We start from the raw sequence: 16,223 nt of genomic DNA, 5'->3' as shown, positions 1-16,223 counted from the left end.
AAGCACATTTATTGAAATTTATGATATGGTGAGGATACATGCCATCTAGAAGTAAATATCTAGAGTATAAAACTACTATGTTAGCAGTATGTATAAGGTTTTTCAGGGAAAGGAGATAGCAATTAATGCTGTCACAAAGGGTATCATCATTTCACAAAGTTTGGATCTTGACAGAAAAATGACATTCTCCTAGAGTTAGATGTGGTGATAAGCGTGAAGAGCATTTCAGGGAGGGGGCTAAAAATAAAGAGGCTAAAAGTAAAGTGGCAATGAATGTGTATGTGTTTTGGAAATGGTTTATAATTTGCTGTGCCCACAAAATAGGGAGAGAATCAGAGGAGGGGAAGGAGTGGAAATTTAATCTAGGAAGGTAAAATGGAGCATATTATGAAGAGGTTTAAATACCAAACTAAAAACTTCAAATGCTGTTCTCCAAACCAAAGGAAACTATAGTGATTCTGTGATTGAGTTTGACAAAGAAAATGCTGACTGAAATACAAAAGGCACACTTAAAACCAAATAAAAGAAGTAGCCAGTGAGGAGATTTAGAAAGTTATTACATTATTTTATACAAAAAATAAAGCAAGGTCTTTAAAATGAAAACTATGTAATTACCATTGGTGTAGATGGAATTCTGTGAAAAACACTTCATAAGCTTTATCAGTGAGACTTGTGGAAAAAGTGTACTTAAGGTGTATATATAATTACTTGGCTCTCATGCATACACATTTTCATAATTGTCAAGAGTATTTAAATAGTACGCTTGGTACACTAGTTGTTCTGTGAAATTTCAGACATCACCCAAATGTTGAGAAGAAAATCTGAGCAGATAGAAATATTAAATTCTCATTATTCCATCTGTGTTTCCCTTAGTGCTATATATACACATATAATACATACACAGATTCAAACACATATTTACATATTCATATATTGGCATCATGTGCTTAAAGTATGCATTTTATTAAATAATCTTAATGTAGCCCATTGGGGAATGCCTTTTCTTTAAATCTCTGCTGCTTATTGAATTGCAACACTTCTCATACAGATTAACCATTCTATTATTCATTTTTAATTTTTTGTGTGTTTTATTTTTCCACAAGTACATATAACCATTCTATATGTCACTCTGTTGAAAATTCCTATTGTAGTTAGTGAGAGAAATAGAATACTCTCAATGATGAGAGAATTGCAGAGTTAAGTGCCAGAGTTTCTCAAATGGTAGAGTTTCACCAAATCTTAGGGAATGGGATAAATTTAAAAAGCCAGAGAGAGCACAAAAATATTTCTGGTTCAGAGAATAGTAACTATACTAATTTTAAATGTATAGTTCACTGTGGATATTTACAAATTATAACTCTTAAGTATATCAAAATCATATATTAATATTGTGTTTATTATAAATGCAAATAGTAACATTAATAGAATTTGTGGAGATAAAACTGAAAAGAACTAATACACCAATCCTAAGACTCATACACAACTATAGCTGCTAACTCTATTGTTATTTTTATAGTTATTATTTTACAAAATGAACCAAGTTACATTCAGCTTTTTAACATCACATTATAAAAAAACATAAAAATGGCACAATCTATTTCCAGATTCCCTTTACAGTAATTTTCTTCAAGATTCATATTCATATACCAATAACTTGGATTTGGGGGCATTTTAAAATGTTTTCCTTCATAACTTTGATATGCACCTGTTATAGCCTTGAATTATTTTACAGGCTTGTTGAAATCCTACTCATCTTCAAAGTTCTCACTCACATGATATGCTCTAAACATAGCCTTCTGAAATGCCAACCAATATGAAATATTTTTTTCTTATTCTAAGTAGACTATTATGCTTTCCAAATATACTGACTCTAATTTCTAACCTGCTCAGGCACAGGGTCATGGTCTGATTCTGAAAAAAATATTTTATACTCTGGATATTCTCAATATGTCTTTTTGTCATTCCCTTAATATAATGCAATCAGCAAGTGCAAGATACACACTTTAAATATTCCATATATAAATTCACATTCACACATAGGAACACATTTGCATACAACATCAATACCTGAAATACAATATCTAAAACAAATTATCACAGTTTATAAACTACTTGATAAAACTAAAATCCCCATCTAAAATATTTATATTGAAAAGAATAAATATGATTTTAGAATTGGCTTCCTACTGGGTGGAAATGGCAATACTGGTTGTGTGGCAAACCAGAGCATCATTATTAATACTATTAGTCTTACCCAGTTAATTTATTAGGTTGGATAATCCTAGTATCAGAGTTAAAGTAACATTTGGGGATTTTTTAAATTTTTGTTGTTGTTTTATGCTTTTGAGAAAGAGTCTTCCAAAACTGGAGGCTTTGTGGAATTTAACCTTGTATTCTTCTTTTCATCCTACATGAGCTTTGTAAACCTATTACTTGCAAAAACTATTTTACCGTCCAAAATAATTTTGTTACCTTAAAATAGTACATAATATGTCATCAATAAATATATAATACTTTGCATTTTTGTCAAAATATATCAACATTGTTCTAATTTTTTCTGAATATATTGTCTTGCCTTAATTTGAAACAAGTGTAGGATACTTGTGATTGTCTCATTTTTCTGAATTACCTGGATGGAGAAATGTTATAAGTAGAAAGTAAGAGATAACAAGTGTATGTTTTGGAGTAAATATACTACTTAATGCAATCTACACTGATAGCAAAACAAGGTACAATGATTACATAAGACATTCTTAAAATACCTATACTCTTATTTCTTGGGTAGTGGTTTAAGACTTTGATAGTAAAAAGAAAGGATAGGTGAATAAACAAAAATTGCTATATTCTAGCAATATAGAATATTGCTATTCTTCATAGGCACTGAGTGAGTAAATATTTCCAGTTTTTCACTTTTTCACATTAAAAGGAATAAATCTGGATGGAGGCTAAAAATGAAAATATAAAATACTTTCCAGAGAAAAATATAGATGTTGTCATAATTTTATTGCTATGGGTGCAACATAGATCTTGAAGGATCCATTTTGGCCCCAAACACTTACAGCAAGACACTATTATTAGTGCATGTCATAAAATAAAACTGGACTAAAGCAAAGCACTTTGAAATGACTTTGGAAGAGAAATTATCCTAATATGAATTGAAGTCAACATTCTAATATAGTAGGGTTTTTTAAACTATTATTCCCTGTATTTTTCACAATACATTTGAATTTAATTACCACAAAATATTGTTTTAATTAATTGCTATTATATTATTAAAGTGTAATATTATATTATTCAAGATGTAACTAATAAAATGCAAAGATCATAAGAAAAAAATGTGAGTAAACTAAAAACACATTCACCATGTGTTATTTATGCTTGTCATACAGTAAGTGATCAATAATTGATTGAAAACTGATTAAGTTAAGCTTTTAAGAATCTTAGAAACAACTGTATGCTTTAATTATTTTTTGTTATTTTTGTTATTTTTTTACAGTTTTAATTTTAGGTATATATTTTTCATTATAAATGTGTATATATAATTTGTATATAAATATTAATATACAAATGAGATGAGGTATATATTTCTATATATACATTTAACACATGTCTAAATAATCCCAGATGTGCAAATTTTACCTTTTAACAACATATTATTTTTAAAAATGTACCCTGTTTACCAATATTACTCTTCAACATATTTTTTTTTATTTTCAACTTTTTATTTGTAGATTGTTTTAATTTTTTTGGTTTTTCTTAATTGTTATATTATTTGGAGCATAGTTGATTAACAATGTTGTGCTAGCTTCAGGTGTACAGCAAAGTGGTTCAAATATACATATACATATATCTATTCTTTTTCAAATTCTTTTCACATTTAAGTTATTACAGAATATTGAGTGGCATTCCCTGGACTATACACTAGGTCCTTGTTGGTTATCTATTTTAAATCAAGCAGTGTACATGTCAATCCCAAACTCCCACTCAATCACTCCCCACCACCCTCCTACCCGGTAACCATAAGTTTGTTCTCTAAGTCTGTGAGTCGGTTTCTGTTTATTAAGTAAGATAATTTGTATTTTTTTTAGATTCCACATATAAGCAATATGATATGATATTTGTCTTTCTCTGTCTGACTTCCTTCATTTAGTATGATAATTTCCAGGTCCATCCTTGTTGCTGTAAATGACATTATTTTATTCTTTTTTATGGCTGAGTAATATTCCATTGTGTATATGTACCACATCTTCTTTATCCATTCATCTGTTGATAGACATTTAGGTTGTTTCCATGTCTTCACTATTGTAAGTAGTTTTGCAGTGAACACTGGGATGCATGTAGCCTTTTGAACCATGATTTTCTCCAGGTATGGGTCCAGGAGTGGAATGGCTGGATCATATAGTAACTCAATTTTTTGTTTCTTAATGAACCTCCATAACTGTTCTCTATAGTGGTTGTAACAAATTACATTCCCATGAAAAGTCTAGAAAGGTTCCTTTTTCTCCATGCTCTATTCAGCATTTATTGTTTGTAGATTTTTTTCATGATGTCCATTCTGATTGGTGTGAGGTAATATCTCATTGTAGTTTTGATTTATATTTCTCTAATAATTACTGATGTTGAATATCTTTTAATGTTCTTCTTGGCCACCTGGATGTCTTCTTGGGGGAATATCTATTTAGGTCTTCTGTCCATTTTTTTGATTGGGTAGTTTGTTTCATTTGTTTTTGATATTGAGCCACATGGGCTGTTTAAACTTTAGAGCTTAATCCCTTGTCGGTTTCATCATTTGAAAGTATTTTCTCCCATTCTGTGGATTGTGTTTTCGTTTTGTTTATGGTTTCCTTTGCTGTGCATAAGTGTTTGAGTTTCATTAGGTCTCATCTGTTTATTTATTTATTTATTTTAAATTTCAACTACCTGATGACTCAGAAAAGATCTTGGTGCGATTTATGTCAGAAAGTCTTCTGCCTATGTTTTCCTCTAAGAGTTTTGTAATATACGATCTTACATTAGGTCTTTTTTTCCATTTTGAGTTTATTTTTATATATGGCATTAGAGAATGTTCTAATTTCATTCTTTCACATGTGGCTGTCCAATTTAACCAGCAGCACTTTTTGGAGGGACTGTCTTTCCTCCATTGTATGGTCTTGCCTCTTTTGTTGCAGATTAATTGACTGTAGGTGCATGGGCTTACTTCTGTTTTCCATCCTGTTCCATTTATCTATATTTCTGGGTTTTGTGCCAGTACCATACTATTTTGATGACTGTAGTTTTGTAGTATAGTCTGAAATTAGGGAGCCTATTTCCTTCAGCTCAGTTTTTCTTTTCAAGATGCTTTGTGTATTCGAGGTCTTTGTGTCTCCATACAAATATTAAGATTATTTTGTTCTAGTTCTGTGCAAGATGCCATTGGTAATTTGGCAGGGCTTGCATTGAATCTGTAGATTGCTTTGGGTAACATAGTCATGTTGACAATATTGATTCTTCCAATCCAAGAACATGGTATATCCCTCTAAATGTGTCATCTATAATTTCTTTCCTAGCATATTATAATTTTCAGACCTCAGGTCTTTTGTCTCCTTAGGTAGGTTTATATCTAGGTATTTTATTCTTTTGAATGAAATGGTAAATGAGATTGTTTCTTTAATTTATCTTTCTGATCTTTCATTTTTATTTATAGAAATGCAACAGATTTCTGTGTATTAATTTTGTGTCTTGCAAATTTACCAAATTTATTGATAAGCTCTATGTATATTATCATGTCATCTGTAACAGTGACAGTTTTACTTCTTTTTGAATTTGGATTCCTTTTATTTATTTTTCTTCTATGATTTCTGTGGCTGGGACTGCAAACTATGTTGAATAAAAATGACCAGATTAGGCATCCTTGTCTCATCCCTGTTCTTAGAGGAAATGCTGTCAGTTTTTCACCATTGAATATGATATTAGCTGTAGGTTTGTCATATATGGCCCTTATTATGTTGAGGTATATTTTATCTATGTCCACCTTCTGGACAGATTTTCATAAATCGGTTTTGAATTTTGTCAAAAGCCTTTTCTGCATCTATTGAGATGATTGCTTGGTTTTAATTCTTCGAATTTTTTGAAGTGTTGTATCACAATGATTGATTTGGGATATTGAAAAATACTTTCATCGGTATGATAAATGCCACTTGGTCATGGTATTTCATGCTTTTAATACATTGTTGGATTTGGATTGCTAGTATTGTGTTGAGAAATTTTGTATCTATGTTTATTATTGATATTGGCCTATAATTTTCTTTTTTGTGGTATTATTGCCTGGTTTTGGCATCAGGGTTATGGTGGCCTTATAGAATGAGTTTGGGAGTATTCCTTCCTCTGCAATTTTTGGAATAGTTTCAGAAGGATAGGTGTTAACTCTTCTCTAAATGTTTGATAGAATTTAAATGTGAAGTCATCTGGTCCTAGACTTTTGTTTTTTTGGAAGTTTTTAAATCACAGTTTCAATTTCAGTACTTGTGATTGATCTCTTCTTATTTTCTATTTATTCTTGGTTCAGTCTTGGGAGACTATACCTTTCTAAGAATTTGTCCATTTCTTCCAGGTTGTCCATTTTATTGGCATATAGTTGCTTGCAGTACTCTCTTAAGATCGTTTGCATTTCTGTGGTGTTTGTTGTAAATTCTCCTTTTTCATTTCTAATCTTATTGATTTGAACCCTCTCTCATTTTTTCATGATAAGTCTAGTTAAAGGTTCATCAATTTTGTTTATCTTTTCAAAAAATTAGCTTTTACTTTCATTGATCATTTCTACTGTTTTTTGTTTGTTTGTTTGTTTCTATTTCATTTATTTCTGCTCTGATCATTATGATTTCTTTCCTTCTACTACTTTTGGGTTTTGTTAGTTCTTTATTCTCTAGTTGCTTTCATTATAAGGTTAAGTTGTATATTTGTGATTTTTTTTGTTTGTTTCCTGAGGTAAGATGGTATTACTATAAATTTCCCCCTTAGAACAGCTTCTCCTGCGTCCCACAGATTTTTGATTGTCATGTTTTCATTTTCATTTGTCTGTAGGTATTTTTTTTTAGCATCTTTATTGGAGTATAATTGCTTTACAATGGTGTGTTAGTTTCTGCTTTAAAACAAAGTGAATCAGTTATACATATACATATGTTCCCATATCTCTTCCCTCTTGTGTCTCCCTCCCTCCCACCCTGCCTATCCCACCCCTCTAGGTGGTCACAAAGCACCAAGCTGATCTCCCTGTGCTATGTGGCTGTGTCCCAATAGCTATTTATTTTAAGTTTGATAGTGTATATATGTCCATGTCACTCTCTCACTTTGTCACAGCTTATCCTTCCCCCTCTCCATATCCTCAAGCCCATTATCTACTAGGTCCGTGTCTTTATTCCAGTCTTACACCTAGGTCCTTCACTACCTTTTTTTTTTCTTACATTCCATATATATGTGTTAGCATACTGTAATTGTTTTGCTCTTTCTGACTTACATCACTCTGTATGAAAGAATCTAAGTCCATCCACCTCACTACAAATAACTCAATTTCATTTCTTTTTATGGCTGAGTAATATTCTATTGTATATATGTGCCCCATCTTTATCCATTCATCCAATGACGGGCACTTACGTTGCTTCCATCTCCTGGTTATTGAAAATAGATCTTCAATGAACATTATGGTACATGACACTTTATGAATTATGGTTTTCTCAGGGTATATGCCCAGTAGTGGCATTTCTGGGTCATATGGTAGTTCTATTTTTAGAGTTTTAAGGAATCTCCATACTGTTCTCCATGCTGGCTGTATAAATTTATATTCCCCCAGCAGTGCAAGAGTGTTCCCTTTTCTCCACACCCTCCCCAGCATTTATTGTTTCTAGATATTTTGATGATGGCCATTCTGACAGGTGTGAGACAAGATGGACTTAATTGATATTTATAGGACATTCCATCCAAAAACAAATGAATACACATTTTTCTCAAGTGCTCATCAAACATTCTCCAGGATAGATCACAAATAGATCACAAATCAACCCTTGGCAAATTTAAGAAAATTGAAATATCAAGTATCTTTTCTGACCACAATGCTATGAGACTAGATAGCAATTACAGGAAAAGATCTGTAAAAAATACAAACACATGGAGATTTAATAATACACTACTTAATAATGAAGTGACCACTGTAGAAATCAAAGAGGAAATCAAAAAATACCTAGAAACAAATGACAGTGGAGACACGACGACCCAAAACCTATGGGATGCAGCAAAAGCAGTTCTAACAGGGAAGTCTATAACAATACAATCCTACCATAAGAAACAGGAAACATCTCAAATAAACAACCTTACCTTGCACTTGAAGCAATTAGAGAAAAAAGAACAACAACAACTAACCCCCCCCAAAGTTACTAGAAGGAAAGAAGTCATAAAGGTCAGATCAGAAATAAATGAAAAAGAAATGAAGGAAATGACAGCAAAGATCAAAGTAACTAAAAGCTGCTTCTTTGAGAAGATAAACAAAATTGATAAACCATTAGCCAGACTATTCAAGAAAAAAAAGGGAGAAGACTCAAATCAATAGAATTAGAAATGAAAAAGGAGAAGTAACAACTGACGCTGCAGAAATACAAATGATCATGAGAGATTACTACAAGCAACTCTATGCCAATAAAATGAAAAATCTGGAAGTAATTAACAAATTCTTAGAAATGCACAACCTGCCAAGACTGAACAAGGAAGAAATAGAAAATATGAACAGACCAATCACAAGCACTGAAATTAGACTGTGATTAAAAATCTTCCAACAGGGCTTCCCTGGTGGTGCAGTGGTTGAGAGTCCACCTGCCAATTCATGAGACATGGGTTTGTGCCCCAGTCCAGGAAGATCCCGCATGCCATGGAGCAGCTGGGCCCAAGTGCCATGGCTGCTGAACCTGTGTATCCAGAGCCTGGGCTCTGCAACAGGAGAGGCCACAACAGTGAGAGACCCGTGTACCACACAGACACACAGACACACACAGACACAAATATATATATATGTATATATATATATAGCTTCCAACAAAAAAAGCCCAGGACCAGATGGCTTCACATGCGAATTCTATTAAACATTTAGAGAGGAGCTAACACCTATCCTTCTCAAACTATTCAAAAAATAACAGAGGGAGGAAAACCCAAACTCATTCTACAAGGCCACCATCACACTTATACTAAAACCAGACAAAGATGTCATGAAAGAAGAAAACTACAGTCCAATATCACTGATGAATATAGAAGCAAAAATGCTCAACAAAATACTAGCAAAAAAAAATCCAACAGCACATTAAAAGGATCATACACCATGATCAACTGGGTTTTATTCCAGGAATGCAAGGATTCTTAATATACACAAATCAATCAACATGATACACCATATTAGCAAATTGAAGGAGAAAAACCATATAATCATCTCAATAGATGCAGAGAAAGCTTTTGACAAAATTCAACACCCATTTATGCTAAAAACCCTGCAGAATGTAGGCATAGAGGGAACTTTCCTCAACAGAATGAAGGCCGTATATGACAAACCCACAGCCAACATCGTCCTCAATTGTGAAAAACTGAAACTATTTCCACTAAGATCAGGAACAAGACAAGGTTACCCACTCTTACCACTATTATTCAACGTAGTTTTGGAAGTTTTAGCCACAGCAATCAGAGAAGAAAAAGAAATAAAAGGAATCCAAATTGGAAGAGAAGTAAAGCTGTCACTGTTTGCAGATGACATGATACTATACATAAAGAATCCCAAAGATGCTACGAGAAAACTACTAGAGCTAATTAACAATTTTGGTAAAGTAGCAAGATACAAAATTAATGCACCAAAATCTCTGGCATTCCTATACACTAATGATGAAAAATCTGAAAGTGAAATTATGAAAACACTCCCATTTACTACTGCAACAAAAAGAATAAAATATCTAGGAATAAACCTACCTAAGGAGACAAAAGACCTGCATACAGAAAATTATGACACTGATGAAAGAAATTAAAGATGATACAAATAGATGGACATATATACCATGTTCTTGGATTGGAAGAATCAACATTGTGAAAATGACTCTACTACACAAAGCAAACTACAGATTCAATGCAATCCCTATCAACCTACCACTGGCACTTTTCACAGAACTAGAACAAAAAAATTTCACAATTTGTATGGAAACACAAAAGACCCTGAATAGCCAAAGCAATCATGAGAGTGAAAAATTGAGCAGAAGGAATCAGGCTCCCACACTTCAGAGTATACTACAAAGCTATAGTAATCAAGACAGTATGGTACTAGCACAAAAACAGAAATGTAGATCAATGTAACAAGATAGAAAGCCCAGAGATAAACCCACGCACACATGGTCACCTTATCTTTGATAAAGGAGGCAAGAATATACAGTGGAGAAAACACAGCATCTTCAATAAGTGGTGCTGGGAAAACTGGATAGGTACATGTAAAAGTATGAGATTACAACACTTCCTAACACCATACACAAAAATAAGCTCAAAATGGATTAAAGACCTAAATGTAAGGCCAGACACTATCAAACTCTTAGAGGAAAACATAGGCAGAACAGTATATGACATAAATCACAGCAAGATCCTTTTTGACCCACCTCCTAGAGAAATGGAAATAAAAACAAATATAAAAAAATGGGACCTAATGAAACTTAAAACCTTTTTCACAGCAAAGGAAACCATAAACAAGACCAAAAGACAACCCTCAGAAAGGGAGAAAATATTTACAAATGAAGCAACTGACAAAGGATTAATCTCCAAAATTTACAAGCAGCTCATGCAGCTCAATAACAAAAAAAACAAACAACCCAACCCAGAAATGGGCAGAAGACCTAAATAGACATTTCTCCACAGAAGATATACAGATTGCCAACAAACACATGAAAGAATGCTCAGCATCATTAATCATTAGAGAAATGTAAATGAAAACTACAATGAGATATTATCTCTAGGTATTTTTTGATTTCATCTTGATTTTTTTCAGTGATCCATTGGTTGTTTAGAAGCATATTGTTTAACCTCCACCTGTTTTTGCCTCTTCCAGTTATTTTCTTGTAGATGATATCTAATCTCATAGCACTGTGGTCGGAAAAGATGCCAGGCATGATTTTAATTGTCTTAAATGTACCGAGCCTTGCTTTGTGGCCCAACATGTAATCAATCCTGGAGAATCATCCAAGTGCTCTTGAGAAAAATGTGTAATCTGCTGCATTTGGATAAAATGCTCTATAAGTATCAGTTAAGTCCAATTGATCTAATATGTTATTTAAGCCCTCTGTTTTCTCATTGATTTTCTGTCTGGATGATCTGTCCATTGATGTAAGTCGTGTATTAAAGTCCCCCACTATTATTGTGTTACTGTCAATTTCTCCTTTTATGGCTGTTAGCATTTGCCATATTTATTGAGGTGCTTCTATCTTGGGTGCATATATATTTACAATTGTTATATCTTCTTCTTGGTTTGATCCCCTGATGATTATGTGGTGTTCTTCTTTGTCTCTTACTATAGGCTTTAATTTAAAGTCTATATTTTTCTGATATGAGTGTTATTATTCCAGCTTTCTTTTGATTTCCATTTGCATGGAATAGCTTTTCACTCCCATCACTTTCAGTGTGTATGTGTCCCTAGATCTGAAGTGGGTTTATTGTAGACAGCATAGTTATGGGGTATATTTGTGTATCCATCCAGCCATCTCTGTCTTTTGGTTGGAGGATTTAATCCATTTATGTTTAAAGCAGTTATTCATATGTGTGTTCCTATTGTCATTTTCTTAATTTTTTTTTTTGTAGCTCTTTTTTCTTCCCTTCCTCTTTTGTTCTCTTCTGTTGTGGTTTGATGACTAGCTTTAGTGTTATGTTTGGAGTCCTTTTTCTTTTTTGTGTATGTATCTATTGTAGATTTTCTATTTGTGGTTCCCATGAGGTTTTGAAATAGCAGTCTATATAAAAACAAGATTGTTTTAAGTTACTGATATTTTAATTTCAAATGCATTTCCAATATCCTGTATTTTGTGCTCCTCTTCTCACAATTACTGGTTTTGATATCATATTTGTGTTAAGATAATTTCCTATCTTTACTTTATGTTTGTCTTTACTGGTGAGCTTTTCCATTCATAATTTTCCTGTATCTAGTGGGGTCTTTTCTTTTCCACGTACAGAATTTCCTTTAGCATTTCTTATAAAGTTGGTCTGGTGATGCTGAATTCTCTTAGTTTTTCTTGTCTGTAAAACTTTTGATTTCTCCACTTAATCTGAATGAGAGCTTTGCTGGGTAGAGTATTCTTGGTTTTAGGTTCTTCCTTACATCACCTCAGACTTTCTGCTGAAAAATCAGCTGATAATCTTATGGGGAGTTGCTTGTCGATTATTTGTTACTTTTCCCTTCTTGCTTTTATATTTTTTCTTTGTTTTTATTTTTTTGTTAGTTTGATTGCTAGTGTCCCAGTGCGTTCATCCTTGTATTTATCCTTCCTGAAACTCTCTGTCCTTCCTGGTCTTTGGTGACTCTTTTCTTTCCCCGGTTAGGAAAGTTTTCAGCTATTATCTCTTCAAATATTTTTCTCAGATTCTTTCTCTCTCTCTTCTCCTTCTTGGTCCCCTATAATGCTATGTTGGTGCATTTAATGTTGTTCCAGAGGTTTCATAGACTGCCTTCATTTCTTTTCATTATTTTTTCTTTATTCTGTCCTGTGGCACTGATTTCTACCATTCTGTCTTCAGGCTCACTTATCCGGTCTTCTGCCTCAATTACTCTGCTATTGATTCCTTCTGGTATATTTTTTATTTCAGTTACTGTATTGTTTATTTGTTTGTTCTTTAGTTCTTCTAGTTCTTTATTAAACATTTTTTGCATCTTCTGAATATGTGCCTTCATTCTTTTCCTGAGATCTTGGATCATCTTCACTATCACTGCTCTGAATCTGGTAGATTGTCTCTCTCCACTTCACATAGCTGTTCTTCTTGTCTTATCTTGTTCCTTCGTCTGGGACATATTCCTCTGCCATCTCGTTTTGTCTAACTTTCTGTGATTGTGGTTTCTGTTCCACAGGATGCAGGTTCATAGTTCTTGCTTCTTCAGTCTACCCTGTGGAAGATTAGGCTGTCTAAGAAGCTTGTATAGGCTTCCTGGTGGGAGGGTCATGTTCATGCCCACTTGTGTGTGGAGCTGGGTCTTGTCCCTCTGGTGGGCAGCACCATGCTCAGGAAGACTTTAATCAACTTTTCTGCTGATGGGTGGGGCTGTGTTCCCACCCTGTTGGTTGTTTGGCTTGAGGAATCCCAGCACTGGAACCTACCATCTGTTAGGTTGAGCTAGCTCTTGGTGAGGAAATGGTCTCCAGGAGGGCTCATGCCAATGAGTACTCACCAGAACTGCCACTACCAGTGTCTTTGTCCCCACAGTGAGCCAAAGATGCCTCCCATCTCCACAACAGATCCTCCAATATTAGCAGGTAGTCCTGGCCCTGTCTCTTATGAGGTCATTGCTTTACTCCCTGGGATCTGGTTCACATGGACAATGTGTGCACCCTCCAAGAGTGGAGTTTCTGTTTTCATCAGTCCTCTGGAATTTCTATGATTAAACCCCACTGACTTTCAAAACCAGATTCTCTGGGGGCTCCTCTTCCCATTGCCAGACAAGCAAGTTGGGAAGCCTGACATGGAGCTCAGGACTTTCAATTCTGTGGGAGATCTTCTGTGGTATAATTAGTTTCCAGTTCGTGGGTCACCCACCTGGCAGGTGGGGGATTTGATTTTATCATGATTGTGCCCCTCCTACCCCTCTGTATAGCAAGAGACGTCTACTCAACACTCTGTAATAACGTCTCTGTTGTGGCTTCTTCTCTGTCTTTGGATATAGGGTATCTTTTCTGTAGGTTCCAGTGGGTTTTTCTGATGGTCATACAGCAGTTAGTTGTGATTTTTAGTGTTTTTGTAAGATGGGGTGAGCTTACGTCCTTTTACTCCAGCATCTTGCCAGCCAATTGCTTTAATGAATTTTTTAATATCAAACAGCAATCTTACTATTAATATCCCCAAAGAATAGCTCTTGTTTCTCACAATACCTCTTGTCCCTCATTTCAGTAAATGGCATGATCATCTTCTCATCCACAAACTCAAGCCAAAAACCAAAACAAAGAAAGCCAAAGTCACTCTTTCTTACTTTCTGTCATATCTCTAAGCCGATTCTATCAGTTTTACCTAAAAATATGCTCAAAAGACTTCAGCTCTCTCTGCATTCAGTATCATCACCTTTGAAAAAGCACCATATTTTTTTTTTAATCCTGGACCACCTTTATAACCTCCAGCCCTGACCATTTTTTGGACTCTACTCTCTAGTTTGCGAACAATGACTTAATACTGACTAAATAATAAATAAATTAAGCTATTGACTCCCTTACTTAAAACTATTTGTGGCTTTCCATGTCCTTCAGAAACTGCATGACTAATTAACACTTGTTATTTTGTTGTAACTGCAGAAGTGTCTCCTGTGATGCCTTCTCTAACTATATACTCTGAGGTAGGCCACAGATACTCTCTATCATAGTTCTCAAATTTATTTTATGTATAAGATATAACAATCAGATATCTGTTTTTGTTTACTTATTGCCCAATACCCCACTACATACAAACTTCATAAAACAGATAATAACTCTTGTTTAATAATTTTGAAGACTGTCTGAAACACAGAAGGGAGTAAGAAAGTGAATATTTAATGATCAAGTGAGTTTTAAATTCCCATGGTAGGATAGAAGATGGACAGTAATTATTAAAAGTCAGACTATTACACCTTTGAAAGCTGGTACACCAGCTTTATTATTTATTTATTTATTATTTATTTATTTATTATTTAGTCTGAATTTTTTAAATGTTTGATTATTGATAAATCTCAAGTGCCAGTTCTTCCTTTCTTGTCCCACATCTGGACAAACTAATAAGAAAGCCTGTCCCCACACTCCACCCAGTGCTACAAGACGTTCTAATAACACAAGTCCTGCATACTTTAGAACCCTCACCCCACTCCCACCCAGAATAAAGACCAGGCCCATTCACCTCTTTATTCTCTCAAGTCACTCCAGCCAATTTTGTACCACCTTAGGCACTGCACTGCTCTTTTCAGAAAGTACCATAATGTAAAACTTTTTCATACCTTCTCAGTGTGTGTTTAAGTTATGAGCATGGACATCTGGCCTATTTATTGGGAGGAGATCTATACAGTCACCTTATGGCAACTACAGAGCTGTTTTTCTCTCATAGAGAATCCTAACATCAGAATCATATTGTACTATACACATTTTGCTTTATTCCCACAGGGTAATGTGGATATATTAAAATTATTTCTCTGCATAATTTGAGTAATGTTGCTGTTGTTGTTTTTTAAGTTTAGCTTTTTCAATTAAAGTATGCAGCTCAGATTCAAATCAAATCAGAGTTAATATTGTATTTGTAACATTAATATGAAGTTATCAAGATATATTTTCATATTATTGCTCTCTATAGTGTATGTACTTATTGTTATAATTAACAGTTTAGGTGAAATGAAGTTGTACCCATTATTAAACTGTGTAGTCTAAACATTTGGCAAGAAATTACAAATAATTATTTTTTACAAAGTAAATTGTGCTTAAGAAGATGTCATGTGAACATAGTAATATTCAGGGATTTATTGTGAGAATAAGAAAACTTTGCTAAGCTGGGGTTTGAAATTTCAATGTAATCACTTTTTTTACAATTATACCTGATGATTGAAAACTCTCTTACAATAATTTCAACTCAATAATACAACCATAAAGTCGAGAAAAAGTCACTCATCTTTATCTATAGCCACTAAAATATTTCAGGTTCCTATACAAGGAAATCACACAAGGTAAACTTTTAGAAGACTGGCTTTAATTCAAATTGTGTTGATTAAAGTTATTACTGAAGTTGATAAAACAGATTTTACTTTAGTACATATGTTGCATCAACAAAATGAAAATTTTGCTGCAGGGTCCCAGTTTCCATTTCTCTAGGAAGGAATGAGTTTTTTAGTAGGAAGAGAAGTGTACCTAAAGAATCTATCTGTGCATAACTGAAAAGTTGTAGGAAGTGTGACTCCTTTCAGTTAGCTTCTGTTAAATTAATGAATGATTTAACTAGGATTAAGGCAAATATTGTTTAGTCTGTGTCCTGTAAATGCA

This window comes from Mesoplodon mirus (genome assembly GCF_964341445.2).
Source record: "Mesoplodon mirus genome assembly, chromosome: 17".
In the NCBI taxonomy this organism is placed as follows: domain Eukaryota; kingdom Metazoa; phylum Chordata; class Mammalia; order Artiodactyla; family Ziphiidae; genus Mesoplodon; species Mesoplodon mirus.
This window is presented reverse-complemented; position numbering follows the sequence as displayed.